The following is a 19,887-nucleotide window of genomic DNA, read 5'->3' as shown; positions in this document are numbered from 1 at the left end:
CCATGAGGTAGGATCCATAATGAGCACAGAAGTAAGCTGAACATTTTTCCATTTGAAATTGCTCTTGCTCTTTACCCTTTTCCAACACTTTTTCAAAACTTTTCTGATAACAAAAAAGTTTACCTTCTAATTCAAAGAAAGAGGGCCAATAAGTGTTTCCATTTACTCATTTCTTTCAAAATCAGAAAAAAAGAAAAATAATAAAAACATATCAATTCTTAATATATCTAGTTTCTTTTGCTGGTGGCCTTCTCACACGTATTCATAAACAAGTCATTCTAAAACCTCATGCCATCACCTCTCCTATATATCCAAAGGAAATGAAATCAATAGATACTTGAACTCCCCTCCTATTGCAGCATTCCTCACAATTGCCAAGATACAGAATCCACCAATGTGTGTCCATCAGCAAATAAATGGATATAGAAAATCTGTTATATATATATATATATATATATATATATATATATAATGAAATATTATTCAGCCATAAAAAGAATGAATTCTGTCATTTGCAGCAAAAAGGATTAAACTGGAGGACATTATGCAAAGTGAAATAAACCAGGCATACAAGGACAAATACTGCATGTTCTCACTCATAAGTGGAAGCTAAAAAAGTTGACCTCCAAGAAGAGAGTAGAATAGTGATTACCAGAGGTTAGGAAGGATAGGGGAAAGCAGGGACAAAGGAAGGTTGCATAATAGGCCAAATACAGTTATTCAACAGGCCCAACACAGCTCCAGGACTCAGGTACCAAGGAGGGGAAGCAACATCTGCACTTTTGACTGGGCTTCTGTTTGTATAAGAAACTCTCTTACACTGAGACCGACTTTTAATATGGAGCATCCCTGAAAATGATCCTTCCATTTCTGACAAGCTTAGGAACTAGTGGGGGAAAGAGGGGGAAACTGAAGTGACAAGATACTGGCATTCAGTATTACCCTAACCATATCTGGAGTGAACCAAAATCCAGAACCCAAACAACCAAAATAAAACTCACTGTATAAAATAAACAGAACATAAATAACCTCTCATGTAAAATGATGGCACAGGAAAATTGTTATTCACCAAGCTTCTGAGCCCTCTCTAACATTAGTAATTATCCAGGTTCTTATCCCAGCATTGAATGTGTTCATTAAATCTCTCTTCCTGACAAACCACACAAAATTAAGCCTTAGGGCTTGGATTTGTTTTTGTGCCTTTAACATTTCCCAAGAGTTTTGTTTCAAATGCCAAAAGTCTGCTCCCCAGGCTAGTAATCATTAGAATCCTGCCCTATCTTTGACTTTTCCATTAACTTGTTACTTTACCCAGTTGAGTGTATATTTTTTATTTATATCTTTAGCTTTTTTTTCTTAACATAGGAATGATAATATAATACCTATAATTTGACTTAACAGGGTCATGGTAAATGTTCTTCAAACTCATGGATATTCTTCAGAACAAATATGAAGAGCCATTTCATATTGGAACTGTTATGACACACACTAATACAATATTGAAATAAAACATTAAAGTAATAGCTCCATGGCATTAGTTAACAGAGGTGATAGCCATGAATATACATACACTTCAGCCCTCAGGATACCTTATTATTGCCCACAGTTCTTTTTCTGCTTTGGAATGGAGGAGTCAATGGTCCATTCAATTTATTCCTTAGTCATCAAAATATTTTATATTCCACTAAAAGGCTATTGCCTGTGACTCAGAGATTTTAAAAACTGACCAAAGTATCCTCTACCACCTAAGATCTCTATTAGCCATAGAAAGGTATATAAATCAGATTTGCTACTTATTATTATAATGGTTAGTTTGATGGGAAATCTAAGTCAAAAGGGAAGAATTGAGGCTATTGTGAATGGGGTAGTTTTCCTAAGTTCTCTTTCAGAGGATTCATCACTTATGTACAAAAATGCATTAGATTTATGAGTATTGACTTTATAACCTGCTACTTTACTGAATTCATTTAGGAGTTCTAGAAGTTTTCTGGTGGAATTTTTCAGTTCCTCTAAATACAGAATCATGTCATCAGCAAATAGGAATAGTTTGAGTTCTTCTTTTCCTATTCATATCCCTTTAATTTCTACTTGGGAATCAATCTAACAAGAGGTGAAAGACCTCTACAATGAGAACTACAGAACACTAAAGAAAGAAATTAAAGAAAACCTTAGAAGATGGAAAAATCCCCCATGTTCTTGGATAGGCAGAATTAATATTGTCAAAATGGTCATACTACCAAAAGTGCTATACAAATTCAGTGCAATTCCAATTAAAATCCCAATGATGTACCTCAGAAATAGAGCAAGCAATCATGAAATTCATTTGGAAAAATACAAGACCCAAAATAGCTAAAGCAATACTTAGCAGGAAGAGTGAAACAGGGGGTATCACAATACCAGAACTCCAAATACACTATAGAGCAATAGTAACAAAAACAGCATGGTATTGGCACCAAAACAGACAGGTAGATCAATGGTACAGAATAGAGGACACAAAGACAAACCCCCAAAATACAGTTTTCTCATACTAGACAAAGATGTCAAAAACATAGAATGGAGAAAAGATAGCCTATTCAACAAATGGTGCTGGGAAAACTGGAAATCCATACGGAACAGAATGAAACTAAACCCTATCTCTTACCCTGCACAAAACTCAACTCAAAATGGAGCAAGGACCTTGGAATCACACCAGAGACCCTGCACCTTATAGAAGAAAAAGTAGGTCCAAATTTTCACCATGTCAGCTTAGGATCAGACTTCCTTAACATGACTCCCAAGGCACAAGAAATAAAAGCAGGAATCAATAATTGGGATAGATTCAAACTAAAAAGCTTTTTCTCAGCAAAGGAAACTATCAGCAATGTGAAGAGAGAGCCTACAGAGTAGGAAAAAATCTTTGCCACACATACTTCAAATAGAGCACTAATCTTCAGAATCTATACAGAACTCAAAAAACTTTACAACAAGAATACAAATAACCCAATGTGGAGACATGTTTAAGTGGCTCTAGGATGGCAGTTGGCGTTGGGCCAAGAGGTGGCGCATAATTAGTGTTAATATGGCGTGATCTCTCATGACCTTTTGCCTAATTGGTTGATGTCTCTTCTGCGCTAGTGGTCAACAGATGTTCCTCATTCTTTCTTGATTGGTACCGTGGCATGTGCTCCAATCGTGCTACTAATCCTAAGCTGATTGGCTGCCTTAGTGTATATAAGACATTCTCTTGGCCTGGAAGAAGATCGCAGAACAGGGGACTGAGAACACACCTCTAGATCGCAGAATGAAGAACACATGCAGTACGTGGGACACACCACTAAGAAGCACCTCTGATAGAAAGCACCTCTAGCACGCACCTCTAGGACATGCCTCTAGCACACCTCTAGCACACACCTCTAGGACGCAGGATGCAGGACGCACCTCTAAGAAGAAGAAGCAGAACTCTAAGAAATAGCTCCTCTGAAATCGTAACCTCTCTGAAATAGTAGCCTCTCTAAAAGCAAGCAAGCCTCTCTTCCTCTATAAACTAGTGAACAAGCAAGCAAGCAAGAAAGCAGCCCAGAAAAAGATAATAGAAGTAGTTCATTCCCAGTCCACCTCCGATTCCTTCCTGTGGGATTGTTGCTGTGGGCGACAACAACCCAATCAACAAATGGGCTAAGGAAATGAACAGACACTTCACAGAAGATCTACAAGCAATCAACAGATATATGAAAAAAAAGTTCACCATCTCTAGTAATAAGAGAAATGCAAATCAAATCTATCCTAAGATTTCACCTCACCCCAATTAGAATGGCAATTATCAAGAATACAAGCATCAATAGGTGTTGGCGAGGATGTGGGGAGAAAGGTACACTCATACATTGCTGGTGGGGATGCAAATTAGTGCAGCCACTCTGGAAAGCAGTGTGGAGATTCCTTACAAAACTTAGAATGGACCCACCATTTGACCAGCTATCCCACTCCTTGGCCTATACCCAAAGGACTTAAAATCAGCATACTACAGTGATACAGCCACATCAATGTTCACAGCTGCTCAGTTCACAATAGCCAGATTGTGGAACCAACCTAGATGTCCTTCAATTGATGAATGGATAAAGAAACTGTGATATATATATATTCCATTATATATATATATATATATATAATGGAATATTACTCAGCCATAAAGAATGATAAAATTATGGCATTTGCAGGCAAATGGATGAAATTGGAGAATATCATTCTAAGTGAGATAAGTCAATTCCAAAAAATCAAAGGATGAGTGATTTTTCTGATAAGCAAATGATGATACATGATGGGGGGTGGGAGGGAGGCAAGAATGGAGGAAGAATGGATTGTATAGAGGAAAGAGGGTGGGGAGGGTGGGGCAGGAAAAATAACAGATTGAGACCAACATCATTTCCCTATGTACATATATGATTACACAAATGGTATGACTCTACTTCATGTACAACCAGAGAAATAAGTTTTACCCCATTTATGTATAATCAATCAAAATAAATAAATTATTTTAAAAGAGGGAAGAATTATGGAGAAGTGGAAAGTTTATTTAATCCATTTTTCATTCATTATCTTGGGGCTCAATTCACCAAGTTATTGGGCTTTTGTTGCCTTAAAAATACAAGAATCTCAGCATAAGTGAGGTATGGGATTGGGTCACCTCTGAGCTCACCTTATGGAGACAGCTTGAGGAATGACAAGAAGAATTTTAGAATTTAAACTCCCTCAAAAAAGTTAAATTTAAGTTTTGTCTGTTATATAATATTGAACCAATTATTTAATCTCTACAAGTCTGTTTTTTATGTATAAAATGGGAATAAAAATGCTTTTGTTGCATTCATCAAATCAAGTATTCACTTGTTTATAGCTCTGCCTCTGAGTTTCTTTAAAGTAGGGGCTATGTCTTATTCATTTCTATATCTTGAATACCTAACATAATGCCCAACAAATAAAAATACTCTTGCTAAATTATATTGAATCAACTATTTATACTATTCCTGCTCTTCGATAACAATATACTGCATAATATTTTTCTAAAGATAAAAATTCCAGTTTTAAATTCAGATGTTATAGCAGATTAAATTATTGCCCAGTAAATCTTCACCCATAACCTTCTCCTCAATGAGAAATTCTCCTATTCCTTGAATATAGGCGTGGCTATATGCCTTACTTTGGATAACAGAATTTTAGTGGCCAAGAAGAGTAGAGGCTTGTTTTGGGATTGCACTCTTAAATTTTTGCCCTCCACCATGGGAGGAGCCTGCTACGGGTGGCCACTAGTCCTGGAGAATGAGAGATAGCAGGAGTAAGGCCTTCCTGAAGCCAGATTGGATCAGCCAAACTTCAACTGACTTAGATGTGTCAGCCAGAAATATTACTCTATGTCACTGTTTTGGGTGGTTTGCTAGACAGCATTACTATAGTATAGTTGATTAATACAGATGGTTTGATTAAAGAATGTGCACCATTTGCTATAGTATTAGTTCTAAAACTAGACTATACTTTTAAGCTAATAGGTCTGTTTTTCAATTCAACTCAGTAGATTACCTAAGTAATATAAATGTGTTATTCATACCTGATGTATCAAGTAGTCTAATGTTTAAAACTGAAGATCCAAGAGCAATTCCTGAAACAAGCTATTTTTCCCCAGGCAAAGTTTACCATGGCATGTACTGCTTAACTTTATCTAGTGGTAAGATTTCCCTTTTCTACTGCCACCACTGAAACCCTGATGTCAGTATTTGGAGCAGAACCATCTATAAACCAGGACCACATTTGTTTTTTTTTTTTTTTTCCTCCTCAGGCAATAGGACACAGGGAACTCCCCAGGTGGCCACAGATATGAGTTGAAGGAGAGAAGGCAATGAGAGGCCTTCTCATGGAAGTGGAAGCTAACCTACTCTATAATGCTTTACCGCTGCTTTTAGGATCCACTAAGGCCCAATTCCATATATAACACTTTCACTTAGCCAGGCATTGTGATGTACACCTGTAGTCCCAGCAACTTGGGAGGCTGAGACAGGAGGATCACAAGTTCAAGTCCAGGCTCAACAAATTAGTTATACCCTAACTCAAAATAAAACAAAAAGGGCTGGGAATGTTAGTAGTAAATCACCCCCTGGGTTCAATTCCCAATACAAAAAAAAAAAAAAAAATCTTTAACTTGATAATGTAGCACCTCTAGGTACATCTCATTTATGATCAGCCAGAGGTGAGACCACCAATCCATATTGGAAAGTTTAGGTCACAAAGTCTCTTGCAGACCTATAGCAGACATTTACTTTTACTAGAACCCAGTAGTAAGCCAGGATCTGTTTTTCAAAAGAAAAGCAGTGACTTTATAAAGAGGTCTGAGTCTTGTTCTAAAATCCTAGAGGCCCACACTGATTCTCTTATCTGGACTTGCTGCAGGCTCCGTTCAGACTCCTCATCTACTCTAGACATTCAAAGCACCTCAACGTCCACTGGTTTAGAAAAGCTTAAGTTGCACAGCCTCTTACACTGAAGTCTGACCAACTGTGGAGTTTATGTTCATTTGTCTTTCACTGGGCTCCACTGGAAATATTTTGGTAGATGATTAAACAAGTCAGAGAAGATCAAATGTAGTTTATCTTGCTTCAAAAATCCCAAGATGCCTGCTAAACATTGCTCCTCTTTCTTACTGGGAGGGACGCAAAGGTGAACAATCATTTCCCCTGGACAGAGTATCCCAACTGGATGCAAACAACTTGACCCTAGAAACTTGATTGAGATAGTAGGTACCTAAATTTTCATAAATTTTTTCTCTCAACTATTGACACACACATCTTAGGGTGTCTATTATTTACAGCTACCAGGTCTTGCCAGTATGATATCACAGATGTAGTGCACAAATGCATTGTCTTACAGGAAAGAGACAGAGTTGATATAAGCCTTAGACAAGATTGGTTTTTGAATAGTTGGAAAATGCCCCAATTTAATGACTAGGTGTGTCAGAAACTTTGGCAGTTTGCATCAGAAAAAATAACAACAAAACAAAAAACTACATCTCAATATCTGAAATCAGCAGCTTCAACTGAATTGAGTTTTAATAATTCACTGTCATTCACTAAAATTACAGTCAAACTGGTGGGTTAAATGAGAATATAATAGCAATTGCTTCTGTCTGAGTTAATTTTTTGTTGCTATAACAGAATACCATATACTAAGGAACTGAAGAGGCACTTCACAGAAGAAACACGGTCAATGAATATATGAAAAAAAATGTTCAACATCTCTAGCAGTTAGAGAAATGCAAATTAAAACTACACGGAGATTTCATCTCATTCCAGTTAGAATGGCAATTATCCAAAATACAAGGAACAATAAATGTTGATGAGGATGTGGGGGAAAAGGTACACTCATACATTGCAAATTGGTGCAACCACTGTGGAAAGCAGTACAGAGATTCCTTAGAACACTTGGAATGGAACCACCATTTGGCCCAATTATACCACTCCTCTGTTTATACCCAAAGGACTTAAAATCATTATTCTACAGTGATGCAGCCACACCAATGTTTATAGCAGCTCAATTCACAATAGCTAAACTATGGAACCAGCCTAGGTACCCTTCAACAGATGAACGGATAAAGAAAATGTAGCATATATACACAGTGGAATAGCACTCAGTCATAAAGAAAAATGAAATTATGGTAATTGCTGGTAAATGAATGGAACTGGGGACTATCATGCTAAGTGAAATAACCCAATCCCACGACCAGTGTGATTCTACATTATGTACAACCAGAAGAATAAGAAGCTATACTCCATATATGTACAATATGTCAATGTGCATTATACTGTCATGTATAACTAATAAGAACGGTTTTTAAAAATACCACATACTGAGTAATTAAGAAAATAAATTTATTTTTTACAGCACCAGAGGCTGGGAAGTCCAATATCAAGTTGTCAGCATTTGGCAAGGGTCTTCTTTTGGCAGAAGGTAAGAAGGTGACAAAGTAGGAGACTGAATTTGCAGTCTCAAGTCCTTTTATAATCTGAATAAGTTAATTCATGAAGGTGGAGCCCCACCTTTCAACACTGTGGTACTGGGGATTTAAGTTCCTAACACATACATTTTGGGAACACTTCCAAACCATAGCAACTTTTCCAAACAAACATAGCCTCTAAGTTATTAATGGTAGCAATTATCTCTATGATCACTACTCAGGGATATAGGTTTGCTTTGGTTTGTTTGTTTGTTTGTTTGTTTGTTTGTTTGTTAGTATGAAGAAGAAGATCCAGAAGCTTCTACTGGTGCCTATAATAGCCTTTGCTCTAAAGCAGTGGTTCTCAAATTTGTGTGTATATCATAATCATCTGGTGGGAGGGCTTTACAATAGAAATTGTTGAATCCGACCCCAAGAATTTCTGATTCAGTAGACCTAGGAAGGTTTGAGAATTTTCACTTTTCACAAATTCACAGATAATAATGATACCAAAGTAGACTGTGCCTGAGGATTGCATATTAGATAAATGGAAATACATTTTTAAAGGAATTTAGAGCCTCAAGCATTCTGCATTACACATTATTGGTCACTCATAGAGAATGAAATGGAGGCAAGTGGTGAACCTGGTTCAGTGACAATTGGTTTAGAGATCCACCTTTCCATCACATATAGATGCTGTAAATGTTAAATGAGATCATGAATTTAAAGTGACCAGCAAAGTACCCAGTATATGAAATCTCTCCATAAATAAGGGAATATCATTATTAGCATCACCGTTTTAGTTTTCTCTTTATTAACTTAAAAACTCACCAACACAGCCAACATCACTTCTGCATCTTTGTCTGTTATTTAACTACTTGGTAACTGAGTTTGTTCATCTGTAAAATAAAGTGTAAAATAATAGGTGATCTTTAATATTTTTTCTAAATTTAAAAATCTCTAGTTTTACATCAATTGGAATGTATCACAACTACCCTATTCTAAGTTTTACATTCACTGAGAGTATAGAAGCTCTTGATGACCATAGCTCTGGTGTCCTGAAAATCTTGTTTCTTATTTATCTAATCTAAAGTTTTCATCCCATGGAAAAAAGTAAAAAGTAGATTGAACTTTTAGGTCAGTTTCTACCTCTATTTATTCCTGGGAACACAGGACTGAGGTTCTATACAGAGAAAAACCCAAACAGGAAAGGGTGCATTTTCTGTCTATTAGGGTCATACTTTTCCCATTTGGGTTTTCTCTGAGGTTTTATTTGAGAGAACTAAAGTCCTATTTAGCAGAGGTGCCACAGAAACAGAAATAAAGCTGTTTTTTTTTTTCATTATATAGGTCTAATTATAATAATGTGATAGATTACTTATCATATACTAAGGAGTAGGAGTTTCAAGTTATTCTAGGATTAGAAACTGCAAATAATTCATTAAGAGACCACTGACTTCACTGGAAGGCCATTAAAAATGCTGCATAACAACAATCTTATTATTGGTATAATTTCAAATTATAATGATGAGAAAGCAAAACAGACCAGAAAGAAAATGTGCACTTGCCAAAACTGTTAGTTTACTACTGACTTTACCATTGACAATCTGCTTTCTTTGTACTGTCATAAGGCTAACATTTTTACAGGTGGAAATGTGATTCACATACACCCTGAATCCCATTGTCTCTTCTCCATACTATAACCTCTCTGCTTTTTGCATCATGTTTTCCTTATTAACTGCATCTTTGTTCTCTGCACATAAAAATGCTGTGATTTCTCCATTCTTAGAAAAAATAAAAGCTTCTCTTGGTCCCACAGCTCTCCACAGGTACTGCCCACTTTCTGCTTCCTTTGCAGAAATGTACCTCAAAGCACGATGCATTTGCATTTCTTGTCATTCTTTCTGGAGTTGATTCCAACCAGGTCTCCTCCAAGTCAGTTGCACTGCTGTGCCTTGATAACCATTAATTTCCACACTGCCAATCCAAAGGTCAACTCTTTGTCAATTATTCTCCTTTTTATAATGCTTTCTCAGTTTGTCTTCCAGAACAACTGCACTCTCCTGCAGAGGATTCCAAAATGCCTTTCTGTCTAGGCCTTGCCTGGCCATCCTATCTAAATTAGCAACCCCTGCTGTCACTTTCTATCCCCTTTCCTTGCCGCTTTATGTTTCATCACACTATTCACTAAATTTTATCAGTGATTATAGAATATTTATCTATCCATGTATTCATTTCTTGGGTCTCTCCCTGACTAGAACGTAAATAAACCTCCTGGAGGAAGGGTTTTATTCCCAGCTATATCCCCAGCATCCAGAACAGGATCTGGTATGATAGATGTTAGGTACTTAATAAATATTTGTCAAATGAATAATTAATGTCCAAATTTATCTTTTTAAATAATTTAACACACTCCCCACTTATTTTATGTAAAAGTGTTAGACAAGGAAGAGCTTCAGCTCTTAGTGGAATTATGGCCGGCCCATCCCACAGGGCATGCCAAGAGGAGGGAGAGCTGAGCTGAGGAGCACAATGTTGAAGGGTTGGAGAAATGGCAGCAACTCTAATTTGGGTCCAAACCAGGGATTAACATATTCCATCTAGCTCAAGGCAGTTTAGACTGGGACTGGAAAAACAATGGGAAAGGTGTGCTTCAGCACATGGACACAGCTTTATAACTATCAGGTGAAGAATAGAGACAAAAGGGCTCCAAACACTGAAACTACAGGTGTCCTGGAACAGAAGAAAATCTGCCAAGCCTGAAGGAGACCTATCACCCTGATGCCTATTTCCTTGATTTCAGTGCAGGATCAGGGCTACCTGCAAGATTCATGTTCAATTTCATATCTGCTACTAGGATGAAATGGGGGCAAGTACAATTGGAAATGAAAAGACACATTAAAACATAATCTCTACCTTCAAAGTGTCTGTAGACTTTTCGGAGATAAGACACAGCCAATAGATGTAAGAGCATTATATAACATGCAATGTGCTCAGCAGAGCATAGAATCATAGCAAATTATATCTGGAAAGGAGGCTATTTATGGATTGTGTTTAAATATAGAACAAGTCTCTTGGGTACAAGAAAAAGAACAATTTACCAGCCACGTATCTCTTCATCTGCACAAAGCAGGATTTAGACAGAATTCATTTTTATGTTTCCTTCCAATTCTAAGTTACTGATTCTTAATTCACATACATGTAACCCTATGTAGATACAGACATGGATACAGATAATACAATGTCCTTGATTAGGACTTTGTTAATTTGAGAATTTATGATCAAACATCAAAGTAAGGTTAGTTAAGTTACAATCTTGCTCTATCAGTGACATTAGTAGCTTGTTCAGAAACAATATAAACAAATCATAAAAGGAAGGCTTACCAGCTTTAAAGAATAAACTACTTTCAAAACATTTGGAACTCCTGTTTGTAAACAAATAACACAAGTAGAGGTCAGTCACTTGGAAAACACAAAGTGATGTTCTGATGGACTTTAGAGAGATCCTCGATCCCCTAGAGAGAAGGGTTCCTGACCCTCAGAGGACCAGGAAACCAGAGCTTGTTGTGATAGAAGGAGAAGCCAGAAGAAATCATCTGCAGAAGCACCATGGCCTAGTAAATTATCCTCTAAACCTCCTCTTGTATCTCTTGCTCTGGCAGTAAAAGACATATAATGAAGATATACAATGAACAAGATGCAGTCTTCTTTATTTACAGGTTATTATGTGAAATTCACTCATTCAGAAAGATTTATTGAATGCCTGCTTGCAGGACTTGCTATTATGTTTACTTACCAAGTGTTTATTTCATCTGCTGCTCTTCAGGATATGTTATATGAGTACCTCATTATTATACAGTTAACTCTAATGGGAGTTTTAATTATATTGCCTCAAAAGGCTGCATGTGGACCTCATAGGCAAATGGAATGTAACCAAGAATAGAAACTAGGGAGGTTAGGGAATACTAAAATTTATTAAATGCTTTTAGGACTAAGGTCAGAAACGCTAAAATGCAAAATGAGATGCAAATTTAGAAAAGCCTGGAAAGGGATGGAAAAACAACCTGGAAAACATACAACTAGAAATTTTCATTACACGTTAGGAAAATTATCACAAAATGAATGCTGAAGAGAATATGGATGCAGAAGAGCAGTAGTAGGAGCCAGATAACCTGTCAGATTAATTAAGTCATTCTGCTAAGTACAAAGGCTAATCAAGATGGGCCAAGGCCTTTCATCCCCCTTGTACTCACAGACGCGGATTCCAAACTGGTGTCTTTCCTCATGCTGTCCTCCTCGCCCACTGCCTGACTTTTCAGAAACTGTTCATTCTTTACCTTACTCAGTTCCGGCTATCCCCATTGCAGCCCTCTCTAGTTCCTCCTGCTCAACAGGAGACCCACTTCCTAGATGTCCCACAAAAATATCACAGTTTACACCTAAATGGTTCTTTAATGGGTATTGAGTTCTGGAATTCATATCTTAAACCTTTTGATGATTTCTGAATTTACTTGTGAACAAAAGGCTTAAAAGATACAAAAACTAAGTCATATCAATTAAATAGTTAATATATTACATTAGAAAGAATAAAAATGTAGGAGAATGACACTGTTTTAGAAATTTGGGGATTTATGATCTATAATACCCACTGTACCTAACTCCTATAAGAAATAATGGATATATTTGAATATTTTTGTCAAATTGAAGAACAGCACAAAGGAAGTTTTTTGTTACTGCGCACTTTCATTTTAACCTATATATTAAAGTATGAACTTAATGAGCACAAATAATCAGACCAAAATGTCCCAAAATAAACTCAAAACATTCACCACCACCATCTCTAATAATTGCTTAGTTTCTGTATCGTCTCTCCTAATTAGTGACATCAGCCAGGAACCTGGGGTTCACCCAATCCCCTCTCCCACTCCCATATCTGATTATTCACCAAATTCGGTTCAACCTCTCATATCCATTCTTGACTTTCCTTTAGCCCAGCTTTTACCTTTGTTCAGGCCTTAATATCCCCACCCACCCAGGTCATTTCCTAATTGGTTGCCTAATTGGTCTTACCTCTGTCTAATCCACAATCAAGAAGGATCTTTCTGAAAGGCAAATCTGTTCATGTTATCCCCCTTTTTAATTCTTTTTTTTTTTATTGTAAACAAATGGGACACATGTCGTTTCTCTGTTTGTACATGGCGTAAAGGCATACCATTTATGTAATCATAAATTTACATAGAGTAATGATATTTGATTCATTCTGTTATTTTTTCCCTTCCCCCCACCCCTCCCACCCCTCTTTACCCTCTATACAGTACTTCCTTCCTCCATACTTGCCCCCCTCCCTAACCCTAACTCTAACCCTAACACTAACCCTTCCCTCCCCCCCATTATGTGTCATCCTCCACTTATTAGCGATATCATTCGTCCTTTGGCTTTTTGAGATTGGCTAATCTCACTTAGCATGATATTCTCCAATTTCATCCATTTGCCTGCAAATGCCATAATTTTATCATTCTTTATGGCTGAGTAATATTCCATTGTATATATATACCACAGTTTCTTTATCCACTCATCAATTGAAGGGCATCTAGGTTGGTTCCACAGTCTGGCTATTGTGAATTGAGCAGCTATGAACATTGATGTGGCTGTATCTCTGTAGTATGCTGATTTTAAGTCCTTTGGGTATAGGCCAAGGAGTGGGATAGCTGGGTCAAATGGAGGGTCCATTCCAAGTTTTCTAAGGAATCTCCACACTGCTTTCCAGAGTGGTTGCACTAATTTGCAGCTCCTCCAGCAATGTATGAGTGTACCTTTCTCCCCACATCCTCGCCAACACCTGTTGTTGCTCGTATTCTTGATAATCGCCATTCTAATTGGGGTGAGATGGAATCTTAGGGTGGTTTTGATTTGCATTTCTCTTATTACTAGAGATGTTGAACATTTTTCCATATGTTTGTTGATTGCTTGTAGATCTTCTTCTGTGAAGTGTCTATTCATTTCCTTAGCCCATTTGTCGACTGGATTATTTGAATTCTTGGAGTAGAGTTTTTTGAGTTCTTTATAGATTCTGGAGATTAGTGCTCTATCCGAAGTATGATTGGCAAAGATATTCTCCCATTCTGTAGGCTTTTTCTTCGAATTGCTGATAGTTTCCTTTGCTGAGAGAAAGCTTTTTAGTTTGAATCTATCCCAGTGGTTGATTCTAGCTTTTATTTCTTGTGCTATGGGAGTCCTGTCAAGGAAGTCTGATCCTAGACCAACAAGGTGAAGATTTGGACCTACTTTTTCTTCTATAATCTGCAGGGTCTCTGGTCTGATTCCAAGGTCCTTAATCCATTTTGAGTTTAGTTTCGTGCATGGTGAGAGATATGGGTTTAGTTTCATTCTGTTGCATATGGATTTCCAATTCTCCCAGCACCATTTGTTGAAGAGGCTATCTTTTCTCCATTGCATATTTTTGGCCCCTTTGTCTAGTATGAGAAAATTGTATTTATTTGGGTTTGTGTCCGTGTCCTCTATTCTGTACCATTGATCTACCTTTCTATTTTGGTACCAATACCATGCCGTTTTTGTTACTATTGCTTTGTAGTAGAGTTGAAGATCTGGTATTGCAATACTCCCTGTTTCACTCTCCCCTTTTTAATTCTTGTAATGACTTCTAATGCCTACAGGATAACGTCCTAACTTTTTTGCAAGTCTTCCAAGAGTCCTCATAATCTGGTCTCTGTGTCTCTGTAATTCTTTCTTTCTTTTTTGGTACTGAAAATTGAACCAAGGGTTGCTTAACCACTGAGCCATATCCCTAGCCCTTTTAATTTTTTTTTTTAATTTTTTTGAGATAGGGTCTTGCTAAGTGGGTTAGTGTCTCCCTAAGTTTCTGAAGCTGGCCTTGAACTTGTGATCCTCCTGCCTCAGCCTCCCAAATTGCTGGGATTACAGGTGGGCACCCCCACACCCAGCCCTGCCTTTCTTTTTCAACATTGCCTTTTCCCACTTGCCTATGTACATGATACCTTCTACCTGTGCTAACACCGTCGGGATTTAAAGTACCAAATCATTTCACCTTCCTCTGTAGAACCATTTTTAAGCCTGTATCCATTTAAACTACCTGAGTTATCTTCAGAATCAAAACAAGGACCAATTTTTTTCTTGACCACCTCTGCAGAATTGACCACTACTATGTCTGGTAAATGCCTGTAAAATGAAACATACCATTTGACCTGCTGTACTTTCTCAAGCAGGGAGGGCAGGGAAGGAAATAGATTCTATGTGAGGGTAGAAAATATAATTGAGCATTCATGTATTACTATCGCCCATCCCTAAACTACTCAAGTGCTCTCTGAACATTGGTGAGGTGATGATAGAAGAGTTTCAAAGAGAAGGGATTTCAGGGAAAGAGAACAGCAAGAGCAAAAGTTCAGAAGCAGTAAGTATGAAATATGCTGAGAATGGCACAAAGTGTCTTTTTTTTCCTTTTTTCTTCCTGATATAGCTAAATTGGAGGGCTTGTACAAAAGGGCTAAAGATGAGAAAAGGAACCAGTCTGTACTAGTAATGACTCATTAAATAAAAGAAGAAATAAAAAATAACTCAAAGAATTTTGCCTGAGAAGCTGGAAGAATAGTGATAGAAAATGATAAGCCTCAATTGCACATTCAGACTTGTTCTTATTATCTGAACGTGAAATGACATCTACAAGGAAAAATTGAGAGGTCACCTACAAACTACCTATGAATGTCATTACCAACCTGAAGGCTTATGCCACCTGGTGGTAGTTTACCCATAATTCTATTTAATTACTAAAAGTGTTGGAAACTCAAAATTTGTACTTGTAAATCCTAGCATAGTGTTAGGCATGAAACAGCTATTCAGAAATAAACTGTGGAATAAATGAATGTGTCAGATGTACAAATAAATGTTGAACAAAGCACAACTCTGTTGAAGAAAAGCTCTGATTTGAAGGTCAAGAGAGTTGGTATTCAATTCCACACTACTGACTCTGGAGTGACCCAAAGGAATTCATCAGACCTCTCTGGATCTCATCCTGGTATATATAGAATCATTATGTAAATTATCCCTAAGGTCATGTCCACCTCTAATGTTCTTGACTTTATATTGGGACTTTAATTTGAAAAAAATGATAGTTATGCTAGTGTTTGATAAATACACACAAACCATGGTTTTCCTTGAAAATTATTAGCTGAATTCAAAGCTTCTTAGAGAGTCACAGCATAAGAAGATCTGACAGAGATGACAAGTAAGCTTGTGGCAACTGAATTTGAACTCACAGCTGGAGAAATAAATCTTTCAGGTTTCAGTCTAGTTCCCTGCTGATTATGTCATCATCTTTCATCCTCAGCAAGAAGATTCTAAGAAAAAAAAAAAAAGGCTTTCTAGATGCTATTTCCTTCTGGCTTGACCCAACCCCAGAGTCCTCTCCTACAACAGTTGACCCCTCCTTCAAAAGCAGGCTTCACTCATAGAGTTGAATTGAAGGGTGAACAAATACTACAAGATTTTTTAGGCTAATAGTAGGCTTAATAAGTGGGACTGTGATATACATTTGTGTAATTTTTTTCGGTTAAAATACAAGATGTATCTGAAAAGAGACTTCTTTGAAAATTGTATTCCGGCTCTTCCTGTAAGAGGCCTGAAGTGCTCTTATGAAATGGCTTGCCATTCACTTGACCCAGAGAACCCCACAAAATCATGCAAATCAAGAGGTTCAACTCTTAATGTTCATATTTAAAACACATATGAAACTGCCCAGGCCATCAAAGATATGCATTTGCAAAAAAACCACAATTATTGGAGAGATATCACTTTAAAAAAGCAACGTGTGCCATTCCATCATTACAATAATGGAGTTGACCCAACAGTGGGGTTGGTGGCCCAAAGAGTGCTCAACTTTTCCTAAATATGCTTAAAAATGCAGAGAGTAATATTGAACTCAATGGTTTAAATGTGAGCCTCTGTTCACTAAACATATCCAGGTGAACAAAGCACCCAAGATCTAGCATCAGCCTATTTACAGAGCTCCTGGTTGGATTAATCCATACATGAGCTCCCCTATCACACTGAGATGCTCCTTACTGAAAAGAAGCAAATTGTTCCTAAACTAGAAGAGTAGGTTGAACAGAATAAACAGATTATCCAAGAAGAAACTGAAGAAAGAAAAACTATGACTCAGGAATAAATTCAGCATAAAACAAATGCAGACAAATTGGTTTTTTAAAATGGTATTCCTAATACAAGTTCTTACAATAGACACACAGTACCTTTTCCCCCTTTTATTGTTCAATACTCCGTTGAGCATTGAACCCAGGGGTACTTTACCAAGGAGCTACATCCATAGCCCTTTTGCATTTATTTATTTTTGAGACAGGATCTTGCTAAATTGCTAAATCTGATCTTAAACTTGCTATTCTCCTGTCTTGACCTCCCTAGTAGTTGGTATTACAGGCATGCACCACTATGCCTGGCCAACAGTTCTTTTTAAAATTTGATCTTTATTATGATCATCATCCTCTCAGCAAGTAGAGAACTTGCCTACGCTGGGCAAGACACTGAATTCAATCTTCAGCACCAATAATAATAATAATAAATTAAGTAATCAGCTGATTCTAGGACTTGGGTAGGACTAGATAAGATGATTTATATTCTGGTAGTCCCAGAAGGAAGATTTGCAGTGCCAGAAAGTAATGGAATGCTGGGCTTGATGAGCATGCCTGTAATCCTGGCTACTCAGGGGTCTGAGACAAAGGACTGCAAATCCAAGGCCAGACTGGGCAATTTAGCAAGTCGCTGTTTCAAAATAAAAAGGACTGGGGAGTAGATTGCTGACAAAGTGCTTGCCTAGTATGTCTGTCCCCCTGGGATCAATCCCCAAGAGAGAAGGTAGAGGGGGCTGGTGGGGGACAGGGAGGAAGGAAGAAAGGAAGGAAGAAGCTTAAAACAAAGGGTATGCCAAAGATAAATAGGAACCCAACTGGAAAAGCTTCAAATGGACAATCTGAGCAATAAAAATAAAGTAAAATTGGATTATAATTCAAAGTAAAAAATACATATCCATAAGTCCATACTAATATAAATGATTAAATAAACTCTCCCATACAGAAGAATTTCAAATAATTTTTGTAGATATCACACCCCTCACTGAGGTGAAACATAACTCTCCACTTAGCAGGTGTGAGCTATGTACATACTTTCAAAAAAGTAAGGAATGAAAGGGGAATAAAAGAGTAACTTTCCAATGGAGGAACCTGAGGAACACTATCTCAGGCAGGTGACCAGCAAAGCTGGGTCCTATTAGCAGGACATACTCTTGATAAAACGTTATGAGAATGACACTTTACTTTTGTGATCTTCTCTCCAAAATCTATGATTCCAGGCTAATTATGAGGAAAATATTAGATTAATCCTAAATGAGGAACATTCAACAAATTACCTGACCAGGACTCCTCAAAGCTGCCAAGATCTTGACAAAGTCTGAGAAACTGCCCCAACCAAGAAAGCCTAAGGAGACATGCTGACTGAATTCAGTGCAGCATCCTGGATGGCATTCTGGAAAAGAAAAAAGGACTGGACATTGGGGGCCGGGGGAGACGACCATTAGGTGGAAACAAAGGAAGCCTGAATGAAGAATATACTTTAGTTAACAATAAGGTATCGATACTGGTTCATTAATTGTGACAAAGGAGTCAAACTAATGTTAGAGGCTAGTAATAGGGGAGACTGGGTTTGGGATCTATGGAAATTGTACTGTCTTTGCAATTCTCTGTAAATATAAAGCTATTCAATAATAAGGAATTTATTTTTTGAAAAAAAAAAAAAAACAGTCAAGCCTATTACATTGAGCAGTAACCAGTACTACGTGGATATTTAAGGAAATGTCAAAATATAGCTAAGGAGCTACTGGAATATTAGCAGAATATACAGAAGAAACAGACTTTTTTGATCTAGGGAAGAGAAAGATTAAAGATGGTTTAAGAGTAATTGTATATATTTTTCATTAAAGAAAATATAGGGAAAACTACAAGATAGCAGAAAGGGGAAACAAAAGCTTTCACAATTCCATCTAGAACAACTATTATTAGGATTTTAATTTCATTTTTTAAAATATGTCCATATTTTTGTGGAGTTTTCATGGTTTCAATCACACTTGATATGCAATCTCTTGGATATTTTTGCCTTTCTTAATTGAAGATAAATCTTACATAGAGCAAGTCATGGCCTAACCTCATTCTGCATTATGAACAGAATTGATTTAAGTGAAAGGGAACCATGTGACTTTCCAAGACTACAGGTTACAAAACCCAGAATCTGCTCTACTTATCTTGGATACAGTGCAGAATCAGACAGGATGCACACGGTATTATAGGGGAACTCTCTTGTCTATCTCTTGATTTCACTGTGCAGGTGGTATGATAGTTAAGAAACAAAACTGAAATGAGGGAAAGTCCTTTGACAGGCAAGAGCCACAGAAATAAGAATTAGGGTACTGAGACCACTGAAGATGAAAAGAGGGCTTGAGGAATTGGAAAGGGCATGTGTGTGTTTCAGATGTGAAAAACTATAAAATGGTGACAAAGCTGAAGAGCATGAGGGGAAATCTATTTTGCACAAGTTTGGTGTGTGAACCTGTTAACAGAAGGGAAAATGTGTTGAGAGTAAACGGCAAGCAGTGTTAACACTATTAAAATTCCAGTAGTCTCCTCTAGGTAGGAGCTTACATTCAAGACAATACCTTTTCTTAAGATTTGATTCAATGGCTGTTTTCCAATTCAAAAAGTTTGACGTCTTAAATTCAGTTAGATTGAGACCAGAAACAGTAACGTTCTTGAGCATATATTGCCACCCAGTGGATGAACATGCATGATGCAAAAAGCATTTGCAATGGAAAAGACAAAGGAAGACAGTAGGGGGTTACCACC

The 19,887-nt window shown here is 37.2% G+C and overlaps 1 pseudogene across 1 annotated transcript; it reads left to right on the top strand.

The window, feature by feature from the left end:
• Positions 1–14,593: 14,593 nt before the first annotated feature.
• Positions 14,594–17,150, top strand: LOC306658989 (large ribosomal subunit protein uL22-like; annotated as a pseudogene). Its single transcript has one exon. The product of its transcript is annotated as a large ribosomal subunit protein uL22-like (transcript).
• The last annotated feature ends 2,737 nt before the right edge of the window (positions 17,151–19,887 follow it).

The sequence above is a fragment of the Sciurus vulgaris genome (assembly GCF_902686455.1).
Source record: "Sciurus vulgaris genome assembly, chromosome: 4".
Classification (NCBI taxonomy): Eukaryota; Metazoa; Chordata; class Mammalia; order Rodentia; family Sciuridae; genus Sciurus; species Sciurus vulgaris.
This window is presented reverse-complemented; position numbering and strand designations above follow the sequence as displayed.